Consider the following 27998-nt stretch of genomic DNA (forward strand, 5'->3'; position numbering starts at 1 on the left):
TTCTTCCGTGGTGCTAAAGTTATCACTAGGATAAATCAAGTAGGTGTGGCTGATAGTCCTGAGAAGCTGAGATACTCTCTCTGGTTCCCTCTGGTAGCAAAGGACAAGGTGACCACATCTTGGCCATTACTAGGCATGGAGAGGCCGAGGGAGAGCACAGTACATCCAGGTCCATATCACTCTACACCGTGTTCCTGAGATCTTACTACTAGAAGAAGCCAATATGGCTTTTTCTGGGATCATTAGCATTGCACATTCACCTCTCAGGGATCCTTGAATGTTTAAGGGTAGAGCCATAAGGAAACTAAAAAAATCATGTAGTCAGGATAAAGAAAAGGGTCACATGTGGTCACAATGTTCACTGACCCCAAACTGACAACTACCCCAGGGCCCTTCTCCCATTAGGAATGTGTAGTGAAAAGGCAGGTAGATACATACTGGGTGAAAACATTCCTGAGCCATGAGGGTATTTGCTAAATCTTGATTGAATGATGGACTCACTGCTGAATTCAGAACATTCTTTCCCATTTTACACTGGCTTCTCTGGTGCTCATTATGCTTTAAATACTAAGGACAAATGTTCACCTTGACATTCACCTTGGAGAAAGGCAACAGCTTGGCAAATCCAAAATGTATCCCAACTTCAAAGCGTGAATTAGAACTTCACTTGCAAACTTCTGTCATGGGATACAGCTTCCGATAAAAAAAAATCCTTTAAAAAATGCCCAGAAGTCATCCATGAGAGGCTTATGAAAATCTATAATCTATATATCACTCTGGTACCATCCTAAATGTTTTTTCTATACAGTTCTTTGTGTCATATGTAAATTCATCATTCTCAGATTTACTGTCTTGTACAAAGCATAACGAATAAAATCCTGCCTATCAACAGACACATCTAATTGATTATTTGTCACCATCCACAGCAGTGCTGTCCAGCATAGCAGCCACTTGTCATGTGGCATTTGTCCAAATGAAGATGTGCCTTAGCTAAAAAGCACACATGAGATTACAGGCGTGTGCATAAAGGCAATATAAATATCTCATTAGTAACTGTTTTCTATTGATTACATGTTGAAAGTTTATTTTGGAAGTACCCAGTTAAGTAAAAAACTTTATCAAATTAATTTCACCTGCTTTCTTTTTCCTTTTAAAATTGTGGCTACCACAAAGTTTTAGATCACACTCTGCACGTGGCTCACATAGTTCTCCTGGATGGCGCTAGGGTAGCTGCTCTACATCAGAAGCTGCCTCTAGCAGCCAAGTTCACACAGCGCTAACAGACACAGTTTGCATGATCTGTACAATGCTAGCCCAAAGGGTGATTTTAATTTCAAACAACTGCTGACCTTTAGAAAATCAGGCAATGAAAAACAGCAGATTTGCACTCCCTTTACAATTAAAAACTCTAGTAATACCAGGCCCACATTCCTACATAGCAAGGATGCCCTGGATTTAAGCAGGAGCTGCCTCTTGGACAGGGGACCTCATTACAGTTCCTCATTGTCCCCACCAGGCTCTATTGATCCCCAAATCTGAGGTGGTGGGCAGCTGCCAGTCTATGCCCCATTCCCAGCCAGCATCCTAATTCAAATTTCCCTGCTCACTTGTGTGAGATTTCAGTTTGAGGGCTCTATTCCAGAGTGCAGGGATCCATTCTGGGTAGCAGCAAAGACAGTAGGGAGGGTCTGATCCTGGTGTGTGCAAATGAGAGAAAATATCTGGAAAGAGAGGTGTCTCAGGCAGATGTGTTCAGTGTTGGGTATTTTTGTGTGTGTCTGGGTGTGGCTAAACGTCTAAGTAGAGATGTCCCAGTGGACCTTGGTAATTCATAACTGAATATATAGAGGACAGAGTCAGGAACCATGCCTTATGGACACCCAGAGGCAAGAGGAAGGAAGAGGAATTGAAACTAGTTCAAGAGTCTCAAAAATATGATCAGAGAGCAGAGACAGAGAGGGACACAGACATAGACACACAAACACAGAGACAGACAGACAGACACATACACACACACATACACACACACACACACACACACACACACACACACAAATGGGAAACAAAACTTTCAGAGAGGCAGCCAACAGCCGGCAGCAAATGACTCCAGTCCTTTGAGGGACTAACAGGATAGCCCCGGTTCTCTCCTTCTCGTCAAAGATACTGATTTATCTCCAGCAAAGCAGGGTTAGTAAGGAGACAGAACTCATAAAAGAAACTGCACAAAACTCTAGCAATATTAGCTGGAAGAATTAGCACCCCATAATTTTTTTCAAAATACTGTCTTTCCATGCCCTGCATTACAAATAACCCCACCATCCAATGTTTGCCCCCAAAGGAAGAAATTGCTCATTTCCTTTACTTTAAAGCACTCTCCCCACGGTCCCCCATCATTTTTCAGTCTATTGCATGTGAGCTATAGATGTGATTAGCACTGCAACTGAAATACACATAAGGGCAAGCTCAAAGGCCACTGGATAGAGGATTCTAAATATCCTGGATGATAATAAATCTGTGGCTACAGCTACTCCTTTCCAGGTAAAGAGAAGAAATTCTCATTCTTGTAATTTTTTTTACCAGCTCTGCAAATATTTTCCCAAGTGATTATACTAAAGCTGAGGATTCAAACCAATTCTGGTCCTTCCATTTATTTGATAACCTATTATTGCGACCAAAATGTAAAGGAGATTACAGATGCTTATGGATACCTATTTTGTGATATTCATTCATGTCCCTGGATTGGCAGCAGCAAACTGCTTTTCATTAGTAGATAAATAATATTTTGGTTCTTCCATGAAACAATTAATGCAAGCAGAGTTTGATTCAGACTTCACTATGATGTGGAGGAACCATGTAATGAAAATCTCAGGACTTCTCATTATTGTCTCATTTGGACCATGATTCTGCAAATCTCTTCCAAATATCAGTTATTTGAGCTCTCTGCATTCTCTTTATTGGTTATGATTTTATCCCATTCGTTTTTATAGACCAACAAACCTGGGGTGTTTTTACTAGGTTATTCAATCACAGGGTCCACATATATTTACTGTGTATCTGCTACCTGTGGGCTGAGAACATGGGCCACAGACCTGACCTGCTCACAGGATAATGAGGGGACCAGAGAATCATGATTGGGTTTTATCCTGATAGACCTATCCTAAGCCGAAAATATCTTAAGCCAAAGATGCACGTAATACAGCTAAACTACAGAATATTGTAGTTTTGGAACACAGCACACCATAGGGTACCAGTTGTTTTCTTATGATTGGACAGCTGTGGTTCACTGCTGCTGCTCAGCATTAAGAAAGGATATCAGGCCAGGCTTGGTGGAGCAGTTCTGTAATGCCAGTTCTCTAGGAATCGGAGGCAGGAGAACTGCAAGTTCAAGCCTAGCCTGGGCAATTTGGTGACTTAACAAGACCCTGTCTCAAAATGAAAAATAAAAAATGGTCTGGGGAGGTATCTCAGTGCAAAGGTTCAATCAAGCCCCAGGAAGGAAAGGCTGGTGGGTATTAGACCACATATTGCTAGCTTGGGAAAAGATCAAAACTAGAAGTATGGTTTCTACTGGATGCAACTGTTTTTACAATACCATTGAAAAGCCAGAAAATCCCAAGTTGAACCACTGTAAGTTGCAGACTGTCTGTAGCTGCATTACAAATTACAAGGTAGAACGCTAAGTGTTGTAGTAGGAGTGCATGGAAGAAAGCATACGGAGTGGGGAAGGTAGGGGAGGTAAGTCCCAAGCAATCTGAGCATAGGCAGAAAGAGCCTGTCGTGGATGTACCACCTGAGCTAGGTATTCAAGGAGTAAAAGCACTGTAGTAGAGGATGAATGTATACAAAGGCGTGGGTGCATGAGGAACAATGCAGTGTGTCTGGGAAACGGCAGTGTCCAGCAATGAATCAACAGAGCAGAGCCAGGTGACAGACCTAGTTAATTTTGCTATCCCCACAGGAGACACAAGAGATTAGCTGAACTAGTCACGGAGAGCAAGATAAGCCCAGAGGAGAGATGAAAACCACACACACAGCAGATGCAGTTTTCCCCTCATTCTTGCTGCACCCAGGATTTGACTACATCCTACCGCTTTCTGCCTTAATAGGATTTATGGTCGGCCCTTGTATTAGCTGTAGGAGCTGAAGCAGGAAACTGCTGTGTGTGTATAATAAGGGTAATGTGTACACTAAGGAAAGAGACCAGCAATTCCCAAAGTGTGGCTCCTGTATCCAGGGCATCAGCAGCAACTGGGAATTTATTAAAAAGACAAACTTTCAGCTCCACCCCAGACTGGCATAATCAACCTCCAGGAAGGGGACCAGCAATCCTTGTGGTGACAAGCCCTTCAGATGATTCTAATTTTGCTCAAGTTTAAAAACTACTAAAACAGACCCAAAGGCTTTGGATGATTTTTTAAATTGACCTTGAGATTTCTTTATATTCTCTGATACTGTATGCTGAACCACTCCAAAACAAAATTTCCCTTTAGCTTGCTTTATTAATTTATGTGTTCATTTGTTACTTTAATTATGATCTATGCCAGCATTTTAATGCACATCTCATCTCTTCAACAGCCTCCAGACATGCAAACAATTAAACAGGCAAAAGAGGACAGCTGGGAAATGAATTTACATTTCCTTAATTCCTTACCACCAAATCTATATCCTACAAGTCTAGCAGGGTGTACTCTCCAACGAGTGTCTAAGCACCTCCAATGCCTAATGACTAACATATCTTCTAAGACTTAGAGGAACTACTGGTTTTCCTCTGATCACTTTGAGAATCAGTTATGTCTATGGTGATTTTTAAAATTTTGACCACAACGGGTGTGCCAGTCAATCTGTCAACTTGAATAGATGAAGAGACGCCTAGAGAGGTGACTAGATCACAGGGGTGCTATATTCATCAGTGGATGCATCCACTGATGTTCATAGGTGAGTGTGCTGTTTCAAGGTGGGACCCAGTTTGAGGAGATGGGTCACTGGGAGAGTCCTCCTGGGGGGTATATCCCTTGAGATGCTATTCCCACCACCATGAAGTAAGGAGCTTTGCTCCACCATGCCCTTCTGCCAGCTGACCATGGAAAGAAACCTTTGAAACCATGAGCCAAGAAAACTTCTACTTTAAGTTATGGATGTTGGGTTTTGTGTCCCAGCAATGGGAAAGCTGACCAATAGAATGGGTTTCCCATCACTAATACATAAATCCTAAGAAACCAAGAACTTGGCCTTGTTTATTGGTGCATCCCAGAGCCTAAAATAGCACCCAGCACCTGGAAGATAACAGATTCTCAATAAACACATGATACTAGGTTTTCAGAACATGGAGAAAACACAGTAGAGTTATTTCCTACCTATCATTGTGCAAAGCAAGGAACTAGAGGCTGTATGACCCCAAAGATGAATAAGAAGTGGCCCCTGCCCGTGTCCACCCAGGACACACTGTGCCTTCCTCAGCCTGCCCCATTCTTTACAATATCCTCTGACCACGTCCAGCATCTGTGAGAAAGAGCAATCATGGAGACACTTTTGCTCTATGCCTGAATCTCAAAAGTCTAATATCAACCCAATGAACTTAAATACACTGTTTACCTGCTTTTATAAAAAACACCTTCATATCAACAAAATCAAAACAATGTAAAAGCAACAGATCATATCAAATAACTACAGAGAGAACTAATAGAAAATTAACTTCCTTTCCCAGTAGGGGCCAGGATCCCCTCTTGGGCTACCTTGTCTAGGAGAATAACCTGCAATGCTGGTCTGGACTGAACTGTGCTGGCAGTTTAAGTACACAACGGATTTCAAGACTGAATGTAAAAAGAAAAAAAAAGAACGTAAAATCATGTGAATAAATTTTACATGGACCACTTGGAGAAATTATAATATTTTGACTATATGAGGCCAAAATATTAAAATTACTTTGACCTGTTTCTGTCTACTTTTCAATGTGACTAGTAAAGAATTTAAGTGACACCTGTGGCTCATGTTACATTTCTTTTTTTTTCCCCATTAAGTTTATTGGTACATTTTAGGTATAAAATACAGTTACATTCATCAGTGGGATCTTGTACCATTACATGAGTATCTTGGTTTTTATTTTTTTCCCCTTCCCCTGCCCTCCCTTCACCCCCTCCAGCCTTCCCTATTTGGAAAGACTTTGTTTCCATTTTTTTCCTTTTCTCATTTTTTCCTTTCCCTTCTTTCCTTTCCCCTTCCCCTCCCACTTCCCCTGCTCCTTTAGACCTTTTCTTCCTATTACACAATATCAATTATACATTTTTAAAATTACAATATCAAGATCTAGAAAACATTACCACAGATTTTACAGACTTTAAAAGGATATAGAAAGCATATTACAACAATCATTTTTGAAATAAAATTTGATAACTTCTAAGAAGTATCTTGGAAGACAAATTAATGAAACTGACTCTGGAGGAAATATAAAATTTGAATAGCACCTATTAAAGAAAGTATATTCCTAGCTTGAAAACCTACCTATATGACAACAATAGGCTTGCATACATTTCAACTGATAAATTATATCAAACATTTAATGCAGAAAAGAGAAGAAACACTTCTCCCCTTATTTGAGGAAATCAACATTGTGCTAATACTAAAACTAGATAAAGATAATAGAAGAAAAAAGTATGAACATAGACAAATATTTGTTTAACAAAACAAACTATTAGAAGTCAGAGCTTGCAGTATGTAGAAAGTGGTTTTATTATAGGGATGGCAGTGTTGGCTCAGCATTGGAAGATCCATCCCCAAAAGTCATCATTTAACAGAGGAAAGGAAAAAGCCATAGGATCCTGTCACTAGCTGGAGAAAAAGTATTGGACTAAATTCTACAGCTGTTCACGGTAAAAGCTATCAGGAGACTAGAAGTAGAACAGAACCTTCTCAACAGATTAAAGACATGTACTCCATACTTCCAGCAAAAATGCTTTATATGAATGGAGAAGATACAATGCTTTCTCCCTAAGGTGGGGAACAAGGGCAGATATGCCTACTCTTCATCTGTTCATTAAACTTTGAAACATAGGCCCAAACCAAAATAGTCTGGCAAGAAAATAACACAATTAAGATAGGACTGACAAGGTAGAAGCAAAATCTTTATATGTAGATGAAATGATCATCTACAGAGAAAATACTAAGAAATCTCTAGGAGCCCCCAGAACTTGTATTTGAATTTAGCAGGATTAGAAAATACAAAGTATATATAAAAATTCAGGTCTATGTATACTTGCTATAAATGAAGAATTGGATATTGAAATTTAAAAGTTATGTAGGAGAACAGAGGACCTAGAAAAGTAAAAAGAAAAAAAAAACAGTGTTGGAAGACAGATAGTACCTAATTTTAAGACTTCCTCTAAAGCTACAGTAATCAAGGCACTGTTGGTGCAAGGAAAGACATATAGATCATTGGAATAAAACAGAGAATCTAGAAATAGAACCACACATATATGATCCACTGAGTTTTGAAAGATGATTTAACATTAACATTTTATAGAACATAAACTCAATTCAAGAGGAGAAGAAAAGGTAGTGTTTTCAGCAAATGGCACTAAACACCCAGTATCCATATGTAAAAAATTAACCTCAACCCTTTATTTCCATACATAAAAATAACTTGAAAGGATCTATGAACCTAAATATGAAAGACTAAAACTATAAAACTTTAAGAAGAAATTATAAGGGAAAATGTTCACGAATTTAGGGTAGGCAAGAATTTCCTAGGATATAAAAAACATGATGTATAAAAGAAAAAAATTGATAAATGAGATTCCATCAAAATTTACAACTTTAAATGACATTGTTAAGAAAATGAAAAGTAGTCCTTAAAAAGACATTTATAAAGCATATAACTTACGACCAGAATATACAAAGAACTCTTACAGTTCATTAATAGACAATCCAATTAAAAAGTAGACACAATAAGATGATAAATAGCCAGTACAGCACAAGGAAAGGTGTGCAACACTAGAATCAGAAAAATACTAATCAGTACAATAACAAGATTGTATTATACACTCAATAGGGAGATGAAGTTAAAAGTTTTAAAAGAACAGATGTCAGCTTAGGTGTGAACCAGTTAGAACTTTCTAATACTGCTAATGTGAATGTAAAATGATAAAACCATTTTGGAAAACAATATAGAAATTCCTTGTATTACTGTTAAGAACCAACAGTTCTGTTCTTAAGTTTTTACTTAGGAGGAAGGAAAACGTGTTCACAATAGATTTGTATATACAAGTTGACTATCTCTTATCTGAAATTCTTGGGACCAGAGTGTTTCAGATTTTCGTTTGAAATCCATTTGATCTGCAAAGAGGATAGCTACTCCTGCCTTTATTTTTCGGGTTCCTGTCACATGGAGTATTGTTTTCCACCCTTTAACTTTCACACTATGAGTTTCTTTTTGAATTAAATGTGTTTCTTGTATGCAGCATATTGTTGCATCTTGCTTCTTGACTCATTCTGCCAGTCTATTTCTTTTGATTGGTGAATTCAGACCAATAAAATTGATGGTTATAACTTATACATATTGACTTATCATTGTCATGACTTTTTCTGTTTGTTGGATTCTCCCCCTTTGTGTTTTAATTTCTGGTTACACCTGACAGATTCATTCTGCTGGGCTTCCTGGGGTTGTGATTCTCATTGTCTTTTCGTAGGATATTGTCTAAAATTTTTTGGACTCTTGGTTTGGTATTCATGAAGTTCCTAAGGTGCTCTTTGTCATGAAAGTATCTTATTTCACCATCAATTTTGAAAGATAGTTTTGCAGGGTAAACCAATCTGGGTTGGAGGCTGTTTTCCTTTAGGGCTTGAAATACATCACTCTAAGATCTTCTTGCCTTGAGGGTTTGTGTTGAGAAGTCTGCTGTGATTCTGATGGGCTTTCCTTTGTATGTGATTTGTTTCTTTTCTCTCACTGCTTGTAGAACTTTGTTCTTCTGTTGGGTTTCGGGAATCTTAACAATTATATGCCTATGTGTACATTTTTTTTAATCACAGCTACTTGGAGTCCTATATGCCTCACTTATCTGTATGTCAAGTTCTTTTCTCCTGCAGGGGAAGTTTTCTGCCATCACACCTGTGAACAGTTTTTTTATGTCATCTGAACTCTCTCCTGTTTCTCCATTGACTCCAATCATTCTTACGTTATTCTTTTTTGCATCGTCTAGCAGCTGCTGGATTGATTTCTCATGGTCCCTTACAATTTTAAAGAAATTTTTCTTTTCCTGGTCACTAATACCAATCTTATCTTCTCTATTTGAAATTCTGCCCTCACAGTGGCTCATTCTGCTGCATAGACTTTCAATGGAGTTTTTAATCTCCTGGAAATCTGTTTGTATCTGTTTTATGGATTCTGTTTGTTTCCTATGTTTTGATTCCATCAAGTTTCTCAGCTCCTCTATTTTTTTTTTATCTGTGTCCTCTCTAGATTTATTAATCATGTCTTGCACTATGGGCACAATCTCTGCTGTTATCTGAGAAATTATTTCTGATTTCATTTTTTTCAGATCCTCTTTTGTTGCCAGTTCAGGGAGTCCAGGTGGTTGAGTATCAGATTGTTCCATCTCATTTCCCTTTGGGGATGTTTTAGGTGATCTGGAAGTATGGTTTTGAAACTTGTTTATTTCTCTTTTCATTTCAATGGGTTCGGGGGGTTGCTGCTGGCACCCGTGTGGCTCACTTCCTCTATGCTGATGTAGGTGGTACGGTGGCCTGGAAGCCTCCTCCTGTGCCCTGGGAGCAGCTCACCTCCTCTGTGCTGGCAGGGTCATATTACATTTCTTCAATCCCACACTGCTCTACAAAGATGCAGCCCAGGAGGCTGTGGTGGGAAACGAGGAAAGGAAGAAGTGGCTTCCAACTCCACCTGCCCTGAAAACCCACAGGGCAAATCTCCCTTGTCCTCTCCACCATAGGGAGCAGGAGGCTCTCTCTCTTCTGATGACAGCTCAGGTGCCTGCTCACCATCACCTACCCCACACTCCCACCTGGACACACAATGAAAGCCATGATCTGTGGCAGGAGGTGCCCCTCACTGCACAGAACCACACCACTCAGCCTGTTCACCAGCTTTTCCCTCGGCCACCGCCATGGGCCTCACCTCTTCCTATTCCTCAAAGGAACCTAAACTTGGAAGACCAGGCTCAAATTTGGAATTCTCAGCCTCCCCAACAACAGAAACTGGTCATAAGGGAAAACTGAGGCCCTGGACCTGCAGCCCCTTCTCCTCTGACCCTAGGCCCCATCCTGTTCATTGGAAGCCTCCTCATGTGCATGTAGACCTAGGAGTCTACCGATGCCAGCTCCACATACTTACTCTTTCTTCTATTCCACTGTTTCCAAGAAACATTGCATGGCTATTCCTTTGGCCACTTTCTTCAGCAAACACACGCCCTAGAAGTGTCCTGAGGACCTCTGCTAGGCTTGTAGTAAATAAAATTGCAGCACACCAGCAGAGCCCTCTAAGGCACACAGCCTAAGGGACCACCTTAGTATACTGACTGTACTTACCAGAACAGTTACTAATTAAAAAGACAGATATAGCAGTGACAGCAAGGATATGGAAGCACTCTGCATTCTCTGGTCCTCGGAAATGCACATCAGTATACCCATGTGCAAATGCTTGGGCAGTATCTAGTATAGATGATGAACATATCTATGACCCAGCAATTCCACCCCCAGGCACACATCCCATAGACATACATACACATGATCACCAAAATCTGGGTCCAATAATGTCCACAGGTGCACTACTTATGGTACTCCCAAACCAGATGCTATACAAATGACATCAACAGGAGAGTGGACAATGAAATACCGATAGTCCTCCTTTAATGACCTACTTGTCAATCACTTTCAGACTTACAACTGAGGCATGCTATTGGGACTTAGGACCTCCCGCTTGGCCTTATAGCCCACATTTGGACTCACAATGTGGGAATGTGAGTGGTAGTTCGGGTTTATGGTGGCTTCTTCTACAGTACAGTACTGTAAGTTTTGCTGATTGCACTATATAGTATAGTACTGTAGTTTTATGTTCTATTGTACATTACAGTACTCCATGTAACAGTTATGCAAATAGAAAGTAAAGTCATCAAGTTGGAGTTTCCTTTCTCTGTTTCTTTGTTCCAAATAGTTCAATGTACATACTCTATACAGTTCCTCATTTAGTGACCGATTTAATTAACCACATAGTCACAGGACCAGAACTGTGGTCCTTAAACAAGGGATAGCTGTAATGTGAAAGTCATGTAGTGGGGCACACTGCTGCCAAAGAATGAACACACTACTACCACATGTGACAACAGGCATGGTCTCCAAACAGATGTAGTGCAAAAGCAGCCAACCACCACACAAGGTATACAGTGCCATTTCATTTCCATGAAGTTCAGCAACAGGTAGACAAACATGAGGTAAGAGATACCAGAAAAATGGCTACTTTGGGGAAGGAAGGAGAGGAGGGGAAGTGACTTGGCTGGAGACTTTTTCAGTCTTCCATTTCCTGACTGTATCGTCTGAAAATTCACCAAGCTATATGCACTTGTTGATTTGAGTGCTTTACTCTATGTATGACATATTTCAAAACTATTCACTAAAAAAAGTTTCCTAAAGAAATGTATGTATTGAAGATAATAAGCTAAACATAACACCAAAAAATAGCAGGGTTTCTCACTCTCCTAACTTTGTCAGCTGAAGGACAAAGTTAAAAAATGATACAATTCAGCAGATAGAAATAATTTTAAATAAGGAATTTTATTCAACATCATTAACAGTAAATGTCACTCTATATGTTTACATCTTGAGACGTCATCTGATGATAGTATAATACTCCATTTCATCTTCATCTCTATGTACATGTGTTTGGTTTTATACCATGTACTCTACATAAGCCATGAGTACAAATAAAAAATTTATACATAAATATAAAATTTTATTGGCACTTGTCAATATTTTTACTGGTGGGATTTTAAGCAAAAATTTTTGGAAACCCTCATCTAGATGCACACACATAAATATACCATCTTGCCTCAGGGTAAGGCTCAGAGGCATGCAGACTGCAGACAGCCTCAACTTCTAGAATTATTTGTAAATCTCCAATAAGAAGGACAGTTGAACCATCCAGGAAATCTGCTTCAAATTTTTGTTTTTCTTTACTTGTGAAAAGGCAGGAAGATAGGTGATCCCTTTACAGCTGGAGAGGCAGGTTAAATTTAACTTTATCTCCCTTTGAAGATTCAGAAATAGTCTGAAAGAGGATTTATGTCGCAGTGCTGAGTTCCCACCACGGCCTCTTGAAAAAGACCAACAACAAAGACGTGAACCCTGTAACTCATGTCTAGGCCAGACAAGCAATTAAAAAGGAAGGTACAAAGCCCTCCCCTCAGTGGGAATGACCCAGTGCAAATCTGATCTGGTCCCTCTTTCTCCCTGTCTGGATAAACAGGACTCTTGTTTGGTTGGGAGTGAGGCGGAGGTGCAGCAGCTAGACTGGAAAACTTGTGACCAGCAGTGACACCTACTCTTGCAAAGAACCCACCTTGATTTTCTTCTTTGACTGATTAGCCTCATTACCATAGACAGATTTTGTTCGTGTGACACATGGCAGTGTAGACCGATGAGAACAACCTTACAGTTTAGGGATGTGACCCGGGTTGACTATCATATAATTGGACATACAAAATCAGGGATCTGTACACATGTTCATGAATTCCAATTCCCCCAGCCCATTTCCGCTGTGTGGCAAATTCCATGTTGATCTCATGCTTACCCCATCAACATTATTTTACTGCTTTTTGTCACAAATTTGAAACCTTGACTTTCATAGAGATCCAGTTTCTACAGCTTCTCCAGGCCACAGCCAGACATGTGCCTTTCCTGCCCTAAGAAGGAAATAAGTAATTTAATTTTACAAGAAAGCTGGGGACTCTGGGGAAATTGTGCTTTCCCTTCTGATGGGTTTCAGTTCACAATCCATCCGGGAGAGTCAATTAAAGATTAAGTTGGAGCTGGGGAGAAGCCTTCCAGGCTGGCTCAGGTGGGAAGCTTTCCCATCAGGCCACACAAAGGTGATGAAAGGTACAGGCCTGGCTTCTCTCAAGAAGGGAAGCCAGAGAGATGCTCTCTGGAAATAAAGAGCCTCTAGTATACTGAAGAAATGCTGCCAGCCACAATTAAAATTCTTAACCAGGTGGTTACAAATGGGGATGGTGGTCCAATGGGATGAGGAGAGATGACATGTGGACCCCATCCTGGCACACTTGGTTATTATTGATTGCTACAGCAAAACGTTGAGTGCGTCTTGTAAAACAACATTTGCTAAAATGTGACTGCTGGTCCTGACCAACCTCCTTCCCGGATTAAATATGAGTAAGTCCAGGAGACACATGAGGGGGACAGTCTATTTTGGGTGGCACCAGTGTCTTGCTGCTGTGTTCACAGTTCCATGCAAGGGCTGCTGTTCTGTGAAGGGGCAGATCCCCAGCTCCTGGGAGTCTGGGCTGGGGCTGGCATAGGTGAGCCACCAGTGGAGCAGTCTTGGGGCCCTCTTTAGGCACAGTGCAGAGAGCTGGGCTTGGAGTGATCCAGCCCAGTGGCCAGGGGAGGCCACACCCACCCTCCAGCATCATTTGATCCCTGCTTGCAGTACTGTGGGTGATACCTATCTTCCTGTCACTGGATGCCTTGCTTCACCATTAGTCATCCAAACCATTGGGACCCCAGGACACATACCTTCCTTACTAAGCTGTTTTCTTAGAGACTGCAGAGGCGCCAGGTGGTGAGGGCACAGAGCTTCATGCCCCAGCACCCACTTCCCCCAGAACAGCTCCAGCTGATCAATTTTCAGTTTGGACATCCACCTACGATTTTGTTTGAACCATAGATTCTCTAGCAAAAGAAGAAAAGGAGTTTGAAAAGCACTGCTGTAGGCAGGATTAATCTTATGAACCCTGACAGGAACTTCAACAGGGCTCTTACAGAAAAGTGTCTCATCTGAGACTATTTCTGTAACAGGCTTTCCCCAAGGGGGAGCTAGACTGTGAACTTGTCATTGCAATGGGCACTCCTGTGTGGGGTAAGTGGTTTTAAAGCGAAGACCTCGTTCTGATTGCTATGTGATCTATTCTGACTCAATGCAGAAGCAGCCATCAAGCTGTAGATTCCCGTCTACAGGAATGAGTGGATGACATGACCCCACAGGGGTCTCTCCCTGGCAACTGTGGACCACTCCAGCTCCAGCCTTGGCAGAGACTCTTGTGGCAGCAGCCTGAGGTGTGGACAGTCTGGCTTGCTGGTGCAAACAGGACTGTGCCTCACATGCCAAGGCCTTTGAGACACAAGCACAACCCTCTCCTGTGCTGATGGGCATAACTCACCTGGGTGGCACTGGGTGCAGAGGGGTGTGTGTGCAGCATGCTGCCCAGGACCTGGCACACAGCAGCAAAGCATGCTCAAACAAAGGCAGCTGCTGTGAATACCAATGAGCACCACCTTCAGGCAATAGGCTGTGCAGGCTGAGAGTTTCGGGGCAACATCTCTGACCTCAGGGAGCTTAGACTCCAGGGTAGGAATGAAATGATGTCCCTGCCCTGTGGCAGAGCGGGATCCAACTTCAAGAAAGCACTGATGAAGCCAGAGAAGGGAAGGATCTAGTCCTTTTCATAAAAGCTTTTCAGACAGGGTGACTGCATGATCTCATGATCTCATGGTCCCAGGCAGTTTCATTTTGTGGAACTTGTTCCAAGAGAGCTCCAGTTTGGATGGTAACTTCTGAGCCCATCTACTGTATGTGTTGGCCAGGAAGAACCTATAGAATGTCCACACATAGGAGGCATTCCACAAGGCAGGAAAAGCCAGAGGAAAAGGGCCAGGCAGTAAAGCAACATGGAGAATTTGAGAGAAATGTCAAGGAGGAGCCTGGCTTGGCTGGAGCCCACGGGGCATGAGAGAATGGCAAGGCCAAAAGAGGGAAGGCCCATGTGGACTCCACAGGGCCTCACAGGCGGGGTTCAGCCCTCCTCTGCCCGGTGATGGGGCCCCACAGTACTTCCTGAGTAGGAAGCAGTGTGCTCAGAGATGAGCTATGCAGAAAAAGATAGTGAGGGATGGGAAGCCTGAGCTAGGGGAAGAAGGAGGGCCTGACTGGTGGGACAGGAACCCTGGCAGCTAGGAGGGCAGGCATCAGTCATCCCATGCCAGGCCAGCTCTGTGCTGGTCCCTACCCTGGCTGCCTGTCTCTCTGAGGGATGTGGCTCACTCTCCCGAAGTGGCAGGCCACCACTTCCTGGACCTCCCAGTCCCAGAGCCATCTATTTTCGGCTCTCCCAGGCCAGTGCCTGAGAAAACAGCCACAGCTGCCAGACACTCCCTCTCCAGTGGGACCTGCTGTTCCCCAGGGGGTCATGTCCCTTCTGAACATGAGTTATGGCCACCTGGACCCAAGGGCAAGGGAGGAGCCTCCTTTAGGGTCACCATGACGCTCATCCTTCCCAGGCCTGGGAAAATAAGCCAACTCCCACTGCTCAGCTTGTGTGCAAACTGACAGTGGTAGTGCCTGGGGCTGGGTTTGTGGAGGGAGGGCCGGGGCACCAGGGGAGGAGCTAACAGCTCTGTGCATAACAATAGCTGCAGGGCTTGAGGGAGAAAGCTGCAAAGCCAGTCAGGGTCAGCCCTCTGGTGAATGATCCCAGAAGTAAAAAGGGTTTCTAGTCCAGTAGGGATATGCAGAAAGAACCCATTTAAGTAAGAATGAGCTCAGAAAGTTCTTAGAGGCTTCTTCCTGCTCAGGTTAGCAGCACTGCCCGCATCACCCTATCCATCCATTCTCCTCTTTGTGCTTGGATTACTGTAAATCTCTCAGGTTTCCCAGACCCGAAGCTCTTGCCTCTGTAATACATCATCATCATCATCATCATCATCATCATCCCAGACAATGAGTCCCATGATGGCAGGGCTAGGGACTAATTTTCCTTGCTGTCTTGTGCCCAGGCCAGCAGAATGACTATTCAGTGAATCCACAAATGGATGAATGACTGTCCCTTGAACAGCTCTACCTGACCAGTAGATCCGCTCTCTATCCCAGCAGAGAACTGGGAATAGAGCCACAGCCTCGCAGAGACAGCTAAGGCTGAGAGAAAGGCTGAACATGCAGCCACGATGAAGGAACTCAGCAGGAGGCCTAAGGAAATGTGCAAATCTGGCCTCTCTGTTGCTTTCCCTTCTGTAATGTCTTTGGAGCATCCCATGTGGAAGGCAAAACTCTGAATTTATTTTCCCAGGAAGACACATTTGCTGCACTTTGTGTAGAGGCTCAGCGGACTGGGAAGTTGATATTGGCCAGTGTGGGTAGAGCTAGAGAATGCTATGATGCTCTCCAGTAGTTTGCACCTGAGAAATTAATAGTGCTAACACCAATGAGGAAAATAATACCTACCATTATTTAATTAGTACATACTGGGTGCAAGGCACTGTGCTATACATTTGACATGCATCACTTTGAATGATGACAGTAGTTACTAGAAGAATAGATGTTATAATTATCCCTGATTTTAGAGGTTTAATGGAATTAAGCATCTTGCTCAAGGTCACATAGCCAGTAAGTTGCAGAGATTTAAACCCAGAATGCCTGATCACATACGTTATTTACTATTATACCATAGTAGCACTAACGCGTCATCATTTTTTTTCCACAGATGAATGGTCTTATTCTTTAGAGGAAGAAATAGAAAGAAGGAAGTGCAATACAAATTAGGGTCTGCTAGCTGCCAGATATTATGCTAGGTGGTTTACACATGTGAACTCATTTGATAAAACACTGCACACTGAAGTCTATCTTACATCTTCTTTTTGGTGATGAGGTGCCTGTATTTCAGAGAAATTAAATAGCAGGTCTGAAGTCATAAGTGGTAGTCGGCCCAGGTGATGAGAATTCAGGATGGAAAACCAAAGTTGGGAAGCAATGACATCACACAAGCCTAGCTGGGGGAGATGAGGGCAGAAGTCTATTTGAAATGCTGAACTAAAGCAGAGGTCAGCAACGAGCCAGAAGAGTCAATAGGACTTGGTCCATGAGTCATAATGTGCTGAAGCCAAGACCAGGTGATGATGACAGATGGGAATCCCAGGAGATCCCTGTTCCTGAGAGTAGTTTTCATATACGAACCCTTCCATAATTTCTGAGAGCTTGTTGTCTTCTGTGAACCTAGAATATCAGTATATACCATCCCAGGCAGATCTGGGTAATTATGGAGTCAACTCCAACGGGAAAATTCTAAAGCACATACAATTTACAGTGGGAACAGAAAGGAAAAGCACTTTCTACTGAAAGGGAAAAGCTAACATATTCGTATTCTGAGCCCTGAATGCAGAACAGATACTAACGCTGTAACTGACACCTAAGTCCTTTGCTCCTTTTTTGCAGTGCAGGCCAGAGCTTAGATGAGCGGCTGGCTTGGGTAATTGAGCACTGGCTTTCATTCTACAAGGCCTCATGTTCACAGAAAGCTTTCTTCTCGTGTGGATGCTGGACACTTAGGCACAGTACCATTTTCACTAAAGAATCAAAGAGCTTACTCAGTTCACCAAGGACAGAAGGAATTAAAGAACCAGAAATACAGAATTTGAATCAGAAATAAAACAGTAATGGGATGACTGAAGGGTCACAGGACTGTCTATCACTTTTAGTTGAGTAAATCCTTCAGGAAATGGGTCTAGGGATTCATCTTTGAGAAATGACTTCCAAGCACATGCTTTCTAGTCTTGGCAAGAAATCTAAAAAGTCAGAAATGGGAAGCAGAAGCAAGAAGCACAAGGTAGTAGTTGTTAGGAAATTATCTGGCTTAGTATCTGATTCCATACTTTAATACCAGTATCTGATCAATACCAGTGCTTCCTGAGTGCCCACTGGTGCCTGGTCGCACAGGAGGTCCAGGGAGACAGCAAGGAGCAAGACAGCCACAGTCTGTGTCTCCACGGAGGAGGTAAAATTTTAACCTCTCCCACTGAAAAATATTTATAAGAAGGTTTGCTTGCAGAGACTGCTCACTGATCCTTCTTTGCTGAGATGTCTTAGGACTGTTTCCCTAGGGTACGTTCTATATTTTCCTTGCTAAGGTCCAGCAGCCTACTGAGCTAACCAGCTTCATCGAGGGCTGGGAGAAGACACTACTCTGGGCCAGGGATTTAGCTCAGTGGTTTCGCTGCCTGCTGCACAAGCGCAAGGACCCGAGTTCAATCCCCGGTACCAAAAAAAAAAAAAAAGATGCCACTCTAAGCACATTCCAAACCACATGGAATGAGCCAGTGTTCTTAGCTCCTTCCCTTCTCTCCACAAGGCACTAGCACATGGCTAGGGTGGCCAGCCACTTGGGACTGAATGAAGTTCTTGGGTGATTGTAATGCAGGTGAACAGAAGCATGTCTCCACCTGCGTGTGGTGCAGCCAGGAATGGATGGATGGTTTCGTTTGACTGGCAGATCACTCAAGGCAGTGCTTCTGCATGAAACCATCTATCTAGTCATTTATTCATTTTAAAATCTGGTAAAATACACATAAAAATGTACCTAGTAACTCTTACTACATTCACTACGTTGTCTATTACCAGTATCCATTTCCAGAACAGTGTCATCTCCTCAATAAGAAAACCCCACATCCATGAAGCAGTCACTCCCTCGTCCCCCTCTTTCCATTCCTTGACAACCACTGATCTGCTTTATGTCCCGATGGACTTGCCTTCCTGGACATCTCATATAAATAGCATATAATATGTGGGCTTTTGTGACTAAACAACACACAGTTAGGTGAAGATGCCACTGTATGGATACAGAAATTGTCTATACACCCTTCAGCTGATGGACATCTCAGTTCTTTCCACCTTTTAGCTAATATCGACAGTGTTAGGAACACTCATCTATGGTTTTTGTTCAAACACCTGTTTTCAGTATTTTGGGGAACATATTCACCAATTGTTAATTTAGTTGGCTTTTGGGGGTTTTTTTTGGTGGAGATCAAAACTTGGGCATCACTCAGGCTAAGTGCATGCTCCACACCAGCTATATTCCTTGTCTTACTAGTTAATTTTTAACAAGTATTTTAAGCTTCAGTTATACTTCAGACACACTCTGATGGGGGTGGGGATGTTAGAGAAAGTAGCAAGATATGGTTCATGCTCCCAAGAGTTCCAATTTGGTAAAGCAGAAACATATTAGTCACACCAATAGCAGTGACAGTAACAGTGAGGTTTTGTTGAACACTTACTTTGTGCCAGGCATTGCTTGAAATGCTTTTTGTGCCCTCGCTCATTTTCCAACAAACCTCCGAGGCGGGCACAACTAAAATGCCAGTTTCAGGAGGATAAAATGCCAAGAGTAGAGGGGTAAAGATGTACACAGAAGATCTAAGTTAGGGGAGCTATGAAGGACATGGCAGGTTCCTCAGAAGCCAGACGTGAATGAGTGTGTTAACTAAAGCAAAGGGAACAACAGAGGCCAACAGAAAGAGGGAAGGGTGAGGAGGGTGTAACGATAATACCACTGAGGTCCAAGGAAGACGAGCTCTGGAGAAAGACTTGGAGGAAATGGCTGGAAAGCAAACAGAGAGGAAAAGAGGAGACAATGACATCAGAGCAGCCAAGAGGGGGGAGGATTTCAGAGTGGGGGTCACAGCCCTGAATACTGTCACCAACTGGTAAAGCTCCAGAAGGGTTAGGGAGGGCCCGGTGGGTCCAGGGGCCACCAGGACACCGTGACACCGTGAGAACACTGTCATGCTGAAGGTGAGCCAGGCATACATGGGCAGAGCAGCAGGGACAGAGGAACAGATGGCAGACTAGAAAGGCAAAGGAGAGGACCGAGAAGGTGGGAGGAAGGTTCTTGGCTGATGTGGCCTGAGGTAGCCGAGCCAGGGAAGAGCTGAAGATTCCAGGGAGGGAGGTGAAGCACATGGAGCGCCCAGGGGACAGAAAGTCCCCACAGGTGGATCACCGATTTCCTGGGGAGAGAGAGGAAGGTGCACTCACACCTAGACTTACTCAGGGCCAGAGAAACCATCCAGAGCGTGTTACCTGCACCCCAGGGAACTGAGGTCAGGCCGACCACTGTGCCCCCTGGTCACACGCTGCATCGGTCTCTGGCAATGACGTCTTCCACCCAGGCAGCTTATTATTCACAAAACCTTCTCAGACACTGAAGGATCCAGAAAATGTCTCATTTGTCTCACTATTGCCACAGCCTTCCCAAGATGTACACCAGGTATCTGACTGCTGAGTTCCACAACTTGGAAATGAGCAAAGCCCTGTCCTAGGAAGGCAGAGAACAATGACGTCGTCGTCAGAATTTAAGAAATAAACACAAATAGATGCTCAGATTATCACTCAATGTTGAATGGAAAAGCCAAAAACTATACTTGAAGAAATATTTACGGGAAGAAGCATATAATAACAGTTGGCATGAGTTGCAGGCTCTATAACCTTAGAATATCTTCATGACTGGAAACTGGCAAGGAACAGGGAGCAGAAGGGAAAAAGCACAATGAGTTTATTTCGTAAATGAGGAGTAAGAACTTGCGGTCTCTTTTGTTCATGTCTAATAACCAGAGAAATATAGGTTTGAAACCTAATGTAAAGTAGCATTAGCATTGTTATCTCTTTTAAGTCATAGTATAATTAATATAAGGGACGACAACATGTCAACAGCAAGAAAACACAAAACATAAAATTCCAAATATAAGAAAAAATTAAGACCCAAGTTAGAAATTTGACTAAAATCCAAAAATCCAGAATGGGTTAAAACAATATGAATAAACCACAGTTTAGTTACACGTTCCTTGAAAAAGTTCATAAAAAATAGCTATAAAGGATAAGAAGCACAGAAATAAAAAATGGACAGAGAACTGTAGGCAACATCGATAAAAGGAGAAAAATAATATTATAATGAGCCAAAATCAAATTCCCATTAAAAAGTACTAATTAATACTGTATTATATTAAGTCCTTGTTATTTACCTGAGAGACACAGATAAAGAGCTGAGCATAAAGGCTGAGCATAATGACTCGTAATTGTATTGCTCATAATAATCAAAAACTGGAAAGTACCCAGTGTCCATTGGGTGCTAAGTGGGTGAACAAATCGTGGTCCATCCTCACAGTGGAAGAGAAAGGAAGGACCAATGGCGGACCAGTGCTCCAACATGGCGCCTCACCAGGCTGCGCAGAGGGAAAGAGCCAGACATAAATGCTCCGTAACTGAGATTCCATGTACAAGACATTTCATGAAAGCCTAGTCTACAGGGATGGAAATCAGATCAGTGGCTACCAGAAATGGACACGGAACAGGGGTCGGACTGAGACGGAGAGCAAGGGGACTTCTTGAGGAGATGGAGCAGTCCTGTATCTCTTTTAAAACAGATTTTCTGAGGCATAATTGACACACAGGAATCCTACATGTGTGTGTTTATTTAGGAATTTAATTTTTGGTAAAGTACTAGGGATTGAACCTAGGTCCTTCAACTGAGCTATTGTCCTTTTTTTAAATTTTGAGTTAGGGTCTCACTAAGTTTCTAAGTTGCCCAAGCTGAGACTGAATTTGGGATTCATCTGCCTCAGCCACCTAGAATCCTGCACACATTTAATCCATAGAACGCAATGAGTCTGAACAAAGACACCTGTGAATCCATCATCACAGTTAACACATACCTCCAGAAGTTTCCTTGTCTTTTGTTTTGTTTTAAATTGTGTTTAAGAACACTTAACATGATATCTACTCTCTTAACACATTTTTAAGTACATAATGTAGTATTTTTGATACTACAAATACTGTAGTATTTTTGATACTACAAACTCTGTATCGTACAACAGACCTCTGGAACCACTTCACTTGCATAACTGTAGCTTTATACCAATTCAACAACTTCCTATTCTGGTGTCCACACAGCTATACACCATTTATCAAAGCTCAGCAACTCACATACTCACAAAGATACATTTTGCATGTAAGTAAATAATCTGACTTTCAGTTTAAAAAAAGTTAATGGGAAAAAACAAGGCCGTTTTAAATTTTTTAAGATACACTTTACAGAATGACTATTTTATTAAAAAAAATAGCAAGTAACACTAGAAGAGAAACTGACGAGGGAAACATTATACAGGTAATTTAACATTCTTTTATCAGCCCCTGACCAGTTAGATTTTTAAAAAAGAGCAAAACATTACTTAACACAACTATAAATGAATACTCAAAAAATAAAAAAACAAATTCTTCCAAGTGACAATGAACAGATTTAAGTTGCTAGCTGTGCTATCTCCTTTTTACCTACTTATTACAGTCACATCACTAGGCAGTATCTATGTCCAGCTGCAGATAACGGACACATCCAGCTTAGCTCCTGTCAAATGAAGATTTTAGAGCCACCAGAGATTCAGGTCCAGGACAGTTGTCCCGAAGGTGCTGATCTTCCATTCTAATCATTTATATTCCTACATCTGCTACCATTAAGAATAAAAATAGTATTTCTGGGGCCATGATACAGCTAAGTGGTAGGGCGCTTACCCAGACTGTGTGAGGCCCCGAGTTGATGGCCCCATCACAAAAATAAATGAAAATTAAAAGTTAAAAAACAGCATTTCCTTATGTTTCCCCATCTCATTTTCATTGTTCCACTGTAAAACCAATTGATGTGAATTTATTTTTTATCAGAAATTTTGTTTTGTTAAATTTCATTGGTATATTTTAGATACTCATAATAATATTCATCATAGAGAATTTGTACCTGTACATTATACATCTTACTTTTTTCCATTCCCCTCTCCTTCCCTCCTCTTCCCCCCCCTCATTTACAAAAGACTTGTTTCCATTTTTTCCTTCTATTCTCTTTCTCTTTTTTTACTTTTCCCTTCCTTCTCCCCCTGATTCTTCCTAAATTTTGAGTCCACTCTGCCAAATCCTATGATCAGTTGCACCTAAAGATAAGTATGTCTAAAATCACATGGATATACAATGCTATTAAGGTATAAACAGACTAAAATACCACTGCTAGTTATGGACAGCCAAACACACTCACACACTGGTGATCCTCAGATCCAGAGGAGACAGAAAACTTACTGACAAGTGTCTACCAATGTTCCTCTGGAGTCCTCTTACAACCTCCCACAGTCATGGTGAGCCTACCCAGAGTAGGATGAATCATGTACAGTTTCCTTAAACTTCATTATCTGAGGATTACGTCAATAGAACAAGAGTAATCCTACAACATGACCCTAGGGAACTGTTCAATTTCAAGCCTTCTCTTTCACTGTTTCTCTAATTTATCCATATTCACCAGGGTCCATGGCAGTGGTCAGGAGCTATGGAAAGACAGGGTCCTACCCTAGACTATGGGGTCAGGAAGCCCTTCTTGGGGTATCTAATGGCAGGATGAACAGGAAGGATGCTATGAAGGATGAACAGGAATTATCCAGAAAAAGAAGTTGGAGCTGAGATCATTCAAAAGGCAGAACACACTAAGCAAAAGTCTGCAAGCCAGAATTTTTAAATTTTTTTTGCACAATAAAGTAAACTTTATTGCAGCCCTGTGCAGCTGGCTAGGGCTCCTCTAATTTTTTCTGGATAAATTATGAAATTTATTTATATTTCACCTCTCAAAAGCCAGAACATAACAAATTTCGCTTTCTGGAAAGTCATCTTTTTAGAAATACGTGAAGTGCACTTAAAACAAGCAAGTAAGTCTCTTGGTTCTGCCAGGAAGATGAGGTGATCTCAACTCAGGGAGGGCAGAGCCAACTTCCCCAGAAATGACAGTGAGAAGCTGACCTTACAACTCTCTCAAGTAGTAAACACATCAGACAAACTGGACTGCCCCAATTGGAAGCAACTGGTGTATAAGGTGACCCTGTGCTGTACAGTATGGTAGCATCTGCCTGTGACTACTGGGCAAAGGAAATGTAGCTGACCCAACCTGAGATGTACAATGACAAAGTTTTAAGGAATCAGTACCGAAAAAGTAAAATACTAAATACCTTTTGAAAATCATGTGTTGAACTATTTTATCTTTTGATTTAAACACAGTATTCTATTAAAATTAATTTCACCCATTTTATTTATAATGTGGCTACTTTACTTTTTAAAAATGGAGAAGATGGACAATTTTGGGCTCCAACTTGTGACTCATATCATGTGTCTTCATATTTCTATGTCTAAAAGAGCTACAGTCCAGAAGTGGCTAAAGATAATAACAGATACATAATTATTTTTATTCATGAGGTCTAACATTTGCTAGGTGCTCAGTGTTCTGAGTGGGAGAACACAGGCTCCTCCTGACAGCCCCTGAGGTGGGCGCCGGCTGCAGTTCTATTTTTCAGCCTAACGAACTGGAGTCAAAGTAGCTTGGGCCCCCATCAGGCAAAATGTGGAAGAACAAGGGTTCAGATTCCCTCTCAGGGTGGAGCTTCCCCTCCTGGGAGTGAGCAACAGGAAAGGCTAAGGAAGTACCATGGTGTCTTCTTCCTGTGAAGTGACAGTTGGCATCAGAGGACCCTCAAGACAATGCCTTGAGGCCAGAATGTACCCACCTCCTCTCTGGGGAAAGTGCCATTCCAAGTGAGGTGCAGAAGAGTTCCTGTGAGTCTGAGGACCTTCCACCCTGGCTCCCAACTCCTCAGATAGCAGCCCCAAGGTAGAACATCACTCCGTCCCTACTTTTAGGACAAAACTGAGTCATCTTGAGCATGAAACGCTGTGTGCAGAGTTAGTTCCCTGCCGGGTGCTATCTGGGAGCCTTATCACAACATGCACCCCATCCCTACTTCCTTCCCAGGCTCTGGCTGCATGGTCACACTTTGAGAAATAACCCAACATCCCTAATTATTCTGAAAGCCCATCATGCACAGAATACCCAAAATTTAATAAATGAAACAAAAAGGCACCTCCCTATACACCGCTTCTCTCTGGTAACGTGCAGTCCTGGAGGTGCTGCACGGTACAGTGCTCGGCTGTCACAGACCAGGAAGACGGCTGCCTGGCTCAGTGGCTTGCCTAAGGGCACATGCCAGCTAGGTCTTCTGCCTCAGGCCCCAGGGGACATCCCTCGCTCACTCCTCCATTTCCAAAGTCCTTCTGGCTGCTGTGTGCCATGGAAGGGGCTGATCCACCTGCATGGGCGCCCCTGGCTGGGTGGGGTAGAATGGGCAAGGTGCCGGTGATGTGGAAAAGGTGGCTAAGGGCAAAGGAAGGAGGCGGCAGTGCTAGCTCCACAGAGGCGAGGTCTCAGGGGCTGCAGGGAGGGCTGGACTGGCCAATCCTACAGCCCCACCTGGAGTCACTCAGGTTGCAGGGTGCCCTCCTGACCTTAAACCTGTTGCCATAGCAACCGATCATCAGCACACTCCTAGACTGAATCCAGCATTTGAAAATACACAGCTGCTTTAAAAACAAGCACACACCCAAACATGCAGGGTGACAACTGGCTCAGTTTGTGGCTAATCCTACAAATAGTCTCTCCTCTCTCTCCTCATTCTGCTCACCACAACTTCCTGTGCTTGTTTCCCGACAGCCGAGATCAAGGGACACTGAACATGTGATGCAGGACAGGCTTAGGGGAAGAGGGTGTTGCAGAAGACAGCCTGGATAGTGCCAGCCCCACATAAAAGCACTGAAATCCGAGTACAAATAAATGCACACACACCCAGCCAATTGCAGCAGTGCTGGCTGCAGTTGACGGCTGGGCCCTAGAACATGATGCTGTCTCTTACAGTTCTTTTCTACTGCCTCCCTTAAAAGGTAAAAAGAGACTAACACTAGCTAATGCAGAGGATTTACTTTATTCCAGGCACAACTCCAGGCACTTTATTGGCAGTGAATCATTTAAACTCATAAATCATCCGATGATTCAGGAACACTTACTCCACTCATTTCACAAATAGCAAACTGGGGAACAGAGAAAGGAAGTTAATTTCCCAAGATTGCACAGCAACGAGGCAGAGAATCCAGGCAGCCAGGCTCCCTGGCCCCAGTCCTCTGTAAAGGGTGCCTAGTGCCTGGCCTGGTTTGCTTTTGCATGAAAGCTTCACTACGCCTTCTAGAGAGAGGTCACCTCCACCCCACTACAGAGACAGGAAAACAAACATCTCTGCTTCCCTGCAGGGACAGCTCCTCTTTGAAGGGCTCCTCTTTGCACCCAGCGAGGACACTCACAGGAGGCACCCAGTCCTGGGCTCCCTGGTAAGTTCCCTGAGATCCTCTCACCCCTGACTGAGATGCAATCCCCATAGCACTTGGCAAATTCTTCCCAATCCTGGAATTTACACAGCTCATTCCTACTCATCAATGTCTGAAAACCCCGAAAGGTCCCCAAGGACACACCGCGATGCTAAGCCCACGAGGAGAAATGACAAAGCCAATTCATGCCATTGGGTTAGCCAGACCTCTCACAAGGCAACTTGGCTTTCTGGTGTCCCACATCCTGTGGGTCTTTCCACACACAGCTCTGGCCCCCAGCCTGACCTCTGGGACCCAGGGACACTGTGCCCTGTGTGTGCCAGCTGCTATCTGATGGCCTGGCTCACAGACAGAGTTATCTTACTCCATATAGAAAACTCATAAAGAAAAAGTAGACTTGGAGCCAGGAGAGATGACATAAGGAAACACCTTTACTGAAGTTTCTGGATATGGTCTGTCATTTGTTAGCCCAGGAAATGAAACTGAGCAGCACAGTGCAAACATTACACTGCGTTTGCCCCCTGGGAGCCTGGCTTCAGCACCCTGGGTCTCTGGGCTTTGACCTCAGACAGGTGACAAACATACTTCCTTTAAGACTCTGCCTCCCTTGTTATCAGGGATCCTGGCATTATTGACATTAGAGGTCAAATAATTCCTTGTTGTAGGTGACTGTCCTGAGTGTGACCTCTACCCATCAGATTCTAACAGCGACTCCCTGCCTTCCAACACCACCATGACAACCAGCAGCCAGAAATGAATCTGGACATCACCAAGTGTCCTCAGAGGTGTGGTCACCCACACTGAGAACAACTGTCCCCTGCAAACACTTCCTCATTTCACTCAAAGACACCATGACTGTAGACACTCAGACAAAACCCAAGTGCTCATTCTTCTTGCTAGGTCAGCCTTTATTTACACTGGTCAGTCACTATCTAAAGGCATTTTTAGTTAACATAGGCTTGAACTTGTATCCCGTCTCTTCCTAGTTGTGCGTCCTCTGATCATTCAGGTAACCTCTCTGTGCTTGCTCCTCATCCAGCAGAAAGGATGAGAACTTGGAGGTTTGCTGTCAAGTTCAGATGAGATCAATCCAGAAGTGGCCAGAATCAGTGGGAATTCTAGAGTTTGCTCATTTCCTCCTGATCCAATGCCATGTCTTTTCTGGGGAATGAGAAGGCAAAGGATTAGAATTCGTATTCCCTGCCTCAGTTTCCCTGCCTAAGGTATCCATTGTTCTCTTTTGTGTAAATGTGAATGGAGGTCCAGTTCATCCACAGCTGACCCCCAAGATTCAGGATGCACCAGGAACTCGTGGAGAACCCTTGACTCCCACCTGGGCCTCTGACTACACAGCATGCCAAGTGCAACTACCTTAAGCACTTAAGTGCCTGGCACTGCAAGATTAGTCATTGACATTTCTCTGGTCCATTCACATTGCTGTAACAAAATAGCAGACACTGGGCGCCTTATAAACAACAGAAATGTATTTCCCACAGTTCTGGAGCAGTAAGTTCAAGATCAAGGAACAGAACATCTGGTGCAACATCTGGTGAGGACCCATTTCCTATGTCCTCAAGTGGTGGAAGGGGAGGCAGCTCCATGGGCCTCTTCTGGAAGGGCACTAATTCATTCCTGAGGGCTCCACCCTCAGGACCCAGCCACCTCCCAGTGGCCTCACCTCCCAGTACCATCACCTTGAGAGTCGGGATTTCAGCACATGGATTTAGACCCTAGCACCTTGCTTCACAGCTGCACCCTAATTTCCCATAGC

General features: G+C 43.0%; 1 protein-coding gene and 1 long non-coding RNA gene across 5 annotated transcripts in view; both read right to left on the reverse strand.

The window, feature by feature from the left end:
- Nucleotides 1-27998, reverse strand: part of Slco3a1 (solute carrier organic anion transporter family member 3A1) — a 318089-nt gene that overhangs the window by 182152 nt on the left and 107939 nt on the right. The window lies entirely within an intron of this gene.
- Nucleotides 1-27998, reverse strand: part of LOC147824873 (uncharacterized) — a 112639-nt gene that overhangs the window by 36675 nt on the left and 47966 nt on the right. The window contains exon 2 of the long non-coding RNA XR_015441726.1: nt 1-27388. This exon is cut by the window's left edge and continues 36675 nt beyond it. This is a non-coding gene — a long non-coding RNA (uncharacterized LOC147824873). The remainder of the gene's footprint in view (nt 27389-27998) is intronic.

Source organism: Heterocephalus glaber, unplaced genomic scaffold (genome assembly GCF_053883595.1).
Source record: "Heterocephalus glaber isolate CG9 unplaced genomic scaffold, H.glaber_assembly_v1.0 deba00001531, whole genome shotgun sequence".
Classification (NCBI taxonomy): domain Eukaryota; kingdom Metazoa; phylum Chordata; class Mammalia; order Rodentia; family Bathyergidae; genus Heterocephalus; species Heterocephalus glaber.